Here is a 9,186-nt window from a genome sequence, read left to right on the forward strand (position 1 = left end):
TTCTATTTCATCCTCACTGGCTTTAGTGGTTGGTGCGTAAATTTGAATAATAGTGGTATTAACTGGGCTTCCCTGTAGCTGCATGGATATTATCCTATTGCAGACAGTGTTGTGCTTCATGACTGACCTGGATATGTTCTTTTTGACAATGAATGCAACATGATTCCTCTTTAATTTGTCATTTCCGGTATGGTAAACCATTTGGTTGTCAGTTTCAAAATGTCAATACCAGTCCATGTCAGCTCACTAATATCTAAGATATTGATATTTTTGTGTTCCATTTCATTTTTGACAACTTCCAATTTTCCTAGATTCATACTTCATACCTTCCATATTCCAATTATTAATGGGTGTTTACAACTGTTTCTCTTCATTTTGAGTTGTACCCCATTAGCACATGAAGGTCCCAAAGGCTTTTCTCCTGCAGACTTTACTCCATTTGCATCATCATGGTCAACTCTACTTTGAGGAGGAAGCTCTTCCCCAGTCTCATTTTGAGTGCCTTCCAACCTAAGGGGCTCATTTTCTTGCACTATATCTGGCAGTGTTTCTCTGCTATTCAGAAGTTTTTCAGTGACTAAATATTCAGAAGTATTTTGTTACTTCTTCTTCCAAGTCTGTTTTAGTCTAGAAGCCCATCTAAAACCTGTCAACCATGGGTGACCCTGCTGGTATTTAAAATACAGTGGCATAGTTTCCAGAATCACAGCAACTCACTAGCCACCACAGTATGACAAACAGATAGATGTGTGGTGATAGTCTACAGTAGTGCTTACTAATTTCTATAAGATAGACACAAAAAAGGACATACAGAGCTCATTAACTTTACCTACATTTGCATTTGAAATTAATTCTGAAGAATGGGAAAAAATGATCAGTGTTTGCGGAAGTCGATGATATTTTTGGCTATGTAAAAGAAGTATAAAGACCAAAAAAAAAAGTCTTTTGGTGGAGGATTTCTTAATGGGATTTTGTAAAGTTGAGCTTATATTAGTATACTGAAAGACCTTCAGCCACTGGAAAATAGTTGAGATTTTGTTCTTGCAGACAGGATGCTCCAGTTACTGATTTCAAGAGTATAGTGTAATGAATTATTTAATATGTTTCTTCTACCCAGAGTCTTGATAAGGCACTATAGGATAAGCACTGGACTGCTAGCCCAAGGTTGGTGGTTCAAACCCACCTGTCACACCTTGAAACCTTATACAAAAGGTCACTATGAGTCCGAATTGACTCATACGCACTTTAGAACAATAATAACAGCAACCCATAGTCTTTATAACTCCTAGCAAATATTTCCCCGCCCCCCCCTGAGGAATTTAGTTAAGAGAAGGTGGGTTTCTTGATGATCTAGTGCTGCTATAATAGAAATGTCAGAAGTGGATGGTTTTAACAAACAGAATTTTATTCTCTCACAGTTTAGGAGGCTAGAAGTTTGAATTCAGGGTACGGTTCTGAAGAAAGACCCTTGTCTCCTTTCCATGTCTGTAGGTCCAGCGTTCTTTGGAGCTCTCCATATGTCTTAGCATCAATATTTCTGTGGACCTAGGTGCTTCACAGTGCAAGAGACCCCAGTTCCAAAGGATCCACTCCTTTTCAGCAATTCTTTATTGGTAGTAGTAGCCCCACCCCACTCTCTTCTCTTTCCTTTTTATCTCAAAAAGATTGACTCAACATACAACCTAAACCTGTAGATTGCATCTGACCTAATTAGCATAATAGAACATAGAACAATTACACCAGATCAGAGCTGATCATATCAGACTGCATCATTGGATCAATTGCATCCTATTAGACCATCAAGAAAGACAAGCCAGGAATGGAGTGTGTCCTTCAAACCCTGAAATGTCTGTGTGTAGAACCACCTCCAATCAGGAGTAAGAGTGGTGAGACTAGTAAAGTAGCAGAGGAATAAGAGAGGGGTGACCTTAGCAAACCCAAGAGCCACAGCACTAGAGAGAGAGTTGGCTTCCCTGCCCATGGAGCAAGTACTACTGTATGCCTTCAGAAAGGAGGCTCGCTTCTGAAGTGTGATGTCCCAAGGCACTAAATCGGTAAGCTAAATTTGCTAGCCCATGAAGATAGAGTGATCTGAGACTTACAGCAGTTTGGAGTACTTTTTGTGCATTAATCAGCAGTGCCAAAAGAGTTTAATAATATTTTCCAAGCAGGGCAGAAGTCAGAGCAAAACAGGCCCACTTGCAGACAAGGCAGAGAACAGTCTGTCCTGACCATATTTAATCCTAAATTACTACCTGCTAACTTCCCTAATAAACCCCATAATTATGAGTATGGTTTGTGAATTCTGTAGCAATGAATTACAAAGACAAAAGAGAGTGCTGAGGAAGGAATAGTAGGTGTCAGAATTGGCAAGAAAAGTTGGAGTAGAGACAGGTCTGATTCCAGCTTCATAGGAACCGGCCTCAGGCTGATGGTGAGTTTAATTCTCCATCCCCCGTGAACTAAGAGGTTTGATGTTGGCCACCATGCCATTTTTTATAGTGAATGCTATGATTATTAGCCAATACATTATGGTGTTCAACCTTGTTCCAAATTGTAGCATAGATTGGAGTAGAATAAACCTTATTATAATGCTTCTCTTCCTTGACTCTTTATAAAATTGTGATTTTTCATTTATTTTCTATCTTTCATCTGTTATCTATTAAGTTAAGACTTTTCTTCTCTTTTGTCAAATAAATACAATTCTTACTGGTGTATGTTACTTCTATTCTTATTACCTTTTACTTAGTCTGTACACTGTATGTAGATCAATACTTCTGCAAGTGAATGTTATCATATGACTGTCTTACGTGAAATTATCAATTATTCCCTTTTATCTATTGAGAACTGTCCAAACACTTACTTCGGCTTCCTTTGTTTCCCAATAGAAATGTTCTTCGGCTTTTTTGTCATATCTATTGTCTCCAATTAGTCCACAGTTGATGGTATTTCACAGCATCTCCTCATTCATTCTCCCTCTCACTTCAAATAAATAATTTCTGTATTTATCCATCTTTCAGACATCAGTTAATTTATTTCCATGCCATTTTTTATCAATGGAAATATCTCTAGCCTTTCAATTTGTATAATTATTATTGCCTATTCTGTGTCTCTCTCTGTCTCTATCTCACAGACACATACACAGACGCACAGATACACTTTCACACATACCCCTTGATCTAATACCCCCCAAAATTTTGGTATGTGTAGTATTTCTTATTGACTGCTATTTACAGAGTCTTTATTGTTCTTATTGTTGTTAAGGGCTGCTAAGTCAGTTCCGACCCATAGCTACCCTATACAGCGATTTCTGAGGAGCAGTTGGTGAGCACGAACTGCCAACATTGCGGTTCAAACCCGCTGTGTATGCAGTGCATTAACCCACAGTGCCACACCAGGACTTCACTGAGTGCACGGTGGTGGTGGTGGCTATGTGCCTTGGAGTCGGTTCCGACTTATAGCGACCCTGTACAGGGTTTCTGAGGCTGGAAATCTTTACAGGAGTAGAAAGCCTCATCTTTTTCCCGAGGAACAGCTGGTAGTTTTGAACTGCAGCCCGATTCGTAATCACTACGCTACTGAGTGATTACGTAAGTATTCATTGAGAATACTCAAAGTATTCATTGAGAATACTTTGCAATTCATTCAGGTTGTAGCATATATCAACAGGTTGTAGCTACTGAGTGCATAGTACATGCTAAATACTTCAAAGTGTTTTACAAGTATAAATTGATGCAATTCTTACACCGTCACTAACAGAACAGGTGTTCTTATTGTTCTTAGCAGTTTCTTAATAAATACTAGTAAATCTTTATAGATCTTAGTAGATCCTTAATGGATATCTATTGACTAAAATTATAGCATTAACGCAATTTGTTTTAGGTTTTCCAGATCAAATAAAGATTGACCTTTACTTAAGTTAATTATCTCTTACATATTTGTTTCATCATCTATTCATTTTCACCATGGAAAATCAACTTTCAAGAAATACTAAAGATAATACGGAAATTCAGAATTACTTTACATCGTTCTCAAGTTTTTCTCCTGCCCATTGTAATATACCTGACTGATATTCACCTTAGCTTGGCTAAGAACAGACAATTAATTATCTGGAGTTAATCCATCACAGTCTAAGACATAATGAAGAATGACGAAGCGACCTAATTCAGAACCTCCTGTTGGAACCTACTGGACTGCAGTTAACAACAACATTGAATATTATGTGTAAATTATTGAGTGTGGTGCTGCAAGATCAGTACTGGAATGCGAACAACAAGTGAGCAATTCAAACCCATCAGCTGCTCCTTGGAAACCCTATACAGGATTGCTATCACTCAGACCAATTTGATGGCATTAACAACAACAAACAAATCACTTGGAAGAACTAAATAATTGTTTGACCAGTATTGTAGATTGTTGGGTAAATTATCATGTGTGTAATTAATTTTCGACTGATTTTTACCTATATTATTTATTACGTTGTTGTTGTTACGTGTCGTCGAGTCAGTTCCGACCCATAGCAACCCCGCATAGGGTTTCTGAGGCGCAGAAATTCTGGTGAGCTTGAATTGCCAACCTTGCAGTTTAAACAGCTTTGCAGTCTGACGCATTAACCCACAGCACCACACCAGGAAGCAAAAATTTGGTGGTGCAAAAACACCAGCCGCTCCTCAGAAACTCTATATATACAGGTTATATGAGTGGGAACTGACTCAACGGCACTTAACAACAGAGAGTAGAAGCTATGGTTCTTCATACAGGGTTTGACCAAAATTTGCTCTCCTCTTTGCTACTTTATTCATACAAGACTTTTTCATAGATGATGTTAGAAAATTGTTTTGTAATAATTAGCCAATCCTTTAATATCTAAAGACACTGGAGGAGAAAGTATACCTGTCACTATTGTAGCTAAGCCCTTGAATGTGTCCTTTTCACCTTTATAAGGACATTTTAAATTTCTTTCCCTTGCCTATATAGTTTGAAAGTTTATTGTGGAATGATTAGACACAACAAACTAAACATAAAGTGTACAATTTGATACGTTTTGACATGTGCATATTAAAAATCAACATAAAAATCATATGTTGTTGTTGTTGTTACTAAAGTGTGTCATCAAGTCACTTCTGACTCACTGCTACCCTGTAATGGGTTTCCAAGGAGGAGCTGGTGGGTTTGGAACCCAATTTAGAGAGTAGCCGTCTGATGTTTATTCTACAGTGCTATACCAGGACTCCAACAATTACATATTACCAATAATGTTCTCATGCTCTTGACTGTTGTAGTCACTCCCTTCTACCTGTCTCTTCCTTACCAACCTGTAGCCTTTTCATTAGCAAACATTAATCTGCTGTCTGCCATTTTTAATTGGCTTGCATTTTGGAATCATGCAATACGTACTTTTTCTTTGTTGTTTTTTTCATTGAGAATACTTTGCAATTCATTCAGGTTGTAGCATATATCAATAGTTCATACCTTTATTGCTATATAGTATTCCACTATAATTGTGTAAGAATATAACACAATTTTGAGTCCTGGTATGGCGTTGTGTGTTAGTGCACTGGACTGCAAAGTCAGCTTGAACTGCAAAGGTTCACGGTTCAAGCTTACCAGCCGTTCCTAGGAAACCCTATACAGGGTCACTGTGGGTCAGAATTGACTCAAAGCACTTTAACAATGACAGTATAACACAGTTTTCTTATTGATAGTGTTATATATTGAATTGTATTCCCCAAAATATTTGTTGCAAATCCTAATCCCTGTATCTGTGGTTATAAAAATTTGGGGAAGATTTTCTTTATTGCATAGTACTTTTGTAATTGTTAGGTGCAGTAGAGTTGGTTCTAACTCTTAGCGACCTATGTACAACATACGAAAATACTGCCTGATCCTGTTACACTTGAGCCCATTGTTGCTGCCATTGTGCCAATCCATCTCATTGGGGTTCTTCCTATTTTCACTGACCCTCCACTTTACTAAGTATGATGTCCTGATAGCATAATGGTTGCAAGTCACATTGCTAACCTCAAGGTCAGCAGTTTGAAACTACCATCTGTTCCATGGGAGAAAGCTGAGGCTTTCTGCTCCCATACAGATTTATAGCCTTGGAAACCCTATACAGGGTTGCTAAGTCAGAACAGACTACATGGCACATAACCACCACCACCATGAAAGATGAAGTCTTGCTATCCTTAATCTTAAGGAACATTCTGACTGTACTTCTTCCAAAACAGATTTGTTTGTTCTTCTGAGAGTACACAGTGCTTTTTATATTCACCTCCAGCACCATAACTCAGATGTAGTTTTCCTTATTCATTGTCCAACTTTTCAAGACATATGAGGGAGGAGTCCTGGTGTGGCACTGTAGGTTAATGAGCCAGATAGCAAAGATGGTTTGAACTACAAGGTCGGCTGTTCAAACTCACCAGCCACTCCTTGGAAACCCTACACAGGGTTGCTAATGGGTTGGAACTGACTTGGTGGAACTTAACAACCACATGAGGCCATAGAAAAACGCCATGACTTCAGTCAGGTGCACCTTAGTTCCCAATGAGCATCTTAGTTCTTGAACACTTTCAGAAGGTCTTGCAAAGCAGATTTGCAGAATGCAATATGTCCTTTGACTTCTTGACTGCTTCTTCCATGAATGTTGATAATAGATCCAAGCAAAATGAAGTCGGCCAACTTCAGTCTTTTGTTCATTAATCATGATATTATTTATGGGTCCACTGGTAGGGATTTTCATTTTCTTTACATTGAGATACAACCCATACTGAAAGCTGGGGTGTTTGATTTTCATCAGTAAGTATTTTAAGTGTTCTTCATTTTCAGCATCAAGTTTGTACCATCTGCATATCACAGATTGTTAATGAGTCACCCTTCTATCCTGATTCCACCTTCTTCTTCATGTAACCCAAATTCTCTGATTATATGTTCAGCATACAGATTGAGTAACAATGCCCCCCTTGTTCTGTTTGAATGATATCTCTTGGTCTATGTGCAGGTTACTCATGAGTGCATTTAAAGGTTCCAGAATACCCATTCTCTGCAATGTTGGTAGTGGCTTTTCATTGTCTACACAGTTGAACGCCTTTGCATAGTCAATAAAGCAAGAGCCCTGTTGTAGCAGTGCGGATTAATTTGCTGGACGCCAAGATTGGTTTGAACAGCAAAGTCTTGGGTTCAGGCTTACCAGCCACTCCTTGGAAACCCTATACAGGGTCACTGTGAGTAGGAAACAATTGGAGGGTGCAAAGAAGAGCAACAGCAAATATCTTCCTGGTTTTCTCTGCTTTCACCCTAGATCCATCTAACCTCATTGCTGACATTGTTATGTAGGGTTTGGTTTAAATCAATCTCCTTAAGATGGATTATTAAGTTAAAGATTAAGGAAGCAGAGACCAGGGAAGACACAGGCCAAGCCACAGGAAAAATAGCTCAAAAGAGACTAGGACATAATCTAGAGCTGATAGCCCTAGAGCTGACACCTGAATTCAGACTTCTAGCCTCCTGTGAGAAAATAAATGTCCATTTGTTAAACTCCCCCGTCCCCACTTACTGTACTTCTGTTTAAAGCAGCTAGTGTAGGATAAGCAGTGGTCAGTAACCACAAGGTCAGAAGTTCAAACTCATCACCTGGTCCTGGAAAACCCTATACAAGGTAGATATGAGTCAGAACCGACTCTACAGTCAACAACAACTGCACTGGATAGCTAAGGTAAGTAGGCAGACAGATAGGTAGTTTGGAAAGTATCCAATGTTTGTTCATTACAAATGCAAATATTATGAACTTTTGCATAGACGTCTTTGTATGGATATATGGTTTCATTTCTCACGGGTAAATTTCTAGGAATAGAATGACTAGATCATATACTGAATGAATGTTTCATTAGAAAAGAAAACACACCTCAAAACACTGAAAAAATGGTTTCTAAAATGACTACACTATTTTGCATTCACATCAGAAATCCATGGGAGTTAAATTCTTCTACAGTATCAATACTTGATATTGTCAGACTTTTAAATTGTATTGGCTCCAAATCCCTTGTTGTGTAGTGGACTATGCAGTGGGCCACTAACAGCAAGATCAGCAGTTCAAGTCCAGCTTGTGCTCTGCAGAAGAAATTTGAGGCTTTCTTCTCCATTAAAGATTTACACCCTCTGAAATCTGTACAGTGTCATTATAATTCAAAATCAATACCATGGTGCAACATCTGCAGCAGTAACAAGTGTATAATAGTATTCCATCATTTCCATTTCTGTAATGATTGATGATACTAAATATATTTTGGTTTTCAATATATAAAAATATCTTTTTATACAGTTTTATTCTGCCCTTTATTTTCTCACTACTGAGTTTGGAGACATCACTCCTTTATTAGGTTTAAAATTTGAAATATTAACTCCTATTCTGTACTTTATCTTTCTGCTACCTTCTACTGAATTTGGAATAGCAGACATATGTAATTTTGATGAAGTTCAATTTATTACTTTTTTCATTTATGGCTTATACTTTTGATGTTATACTTAAGAAACCTTTGCCTAACCGAATATCTCAAAGGTTGTCAGCTATGTGTTCTTCATTAATTTTATTAAAATATATATAATTTGTCCTTACCAATATTTTAAACTCTTATTTTAAAGATCATTGATAATTACTTCCCCACTTCAGATGACTTTTGTCATCCTGTGTATGTGCATGGCACATTTGATATTGCTGTCTATGCCTTTTTTGAAACTTTGGTATACTTCAATTTTAATAATAGTCTGATCTCATCATTCTACTTTTATATCTCTGAAGAGCTGTTTCATCTTTAAACCTGACTTACTTTTCTTTATTTCCCAGAATATAGACATTTCTCAATCTTCTTAATCTCCTATTTCTTACCATTTAGTATTCCATTGTTCTCTCCTATTTCTTTCCATTTAGTATTCCATTGTTCTCAAGATTTTCATTCAAAAATGTTTTTTACTACATTTATAATTGCAGGCTTATTCTGTCTTCTATTCTCTGTTCTTGCATTTTATAATACCTTACATATTACGCTGAAAGTTTACATTTCAAATAATAATTTATATGCTTATAAATATTTTCTCTAAAATTGCTGACTCCTCCTATGAATTTGATTTCTACTGTGCTAACATACAGTCCTTCTTTACCTATGCTTTATTGACTATGCAAAGGCTTTC

Source organism: Chrysochloris asiatica, unplaced genomic scaffold (genome assembly GCF_000296735.1).
Source record: "Chrysochloris asiatica unplaced genomic scaffold, ChrAsi1.0 scaffold00049, whole genome shotgun sequence".
Lineage (NCBI taxonomy): Eukaryota > Metazoa > Chordata > Mammalia > Afrosoricida > Chrysochloridae > Chrysochloris > Chrysochloris asiatica.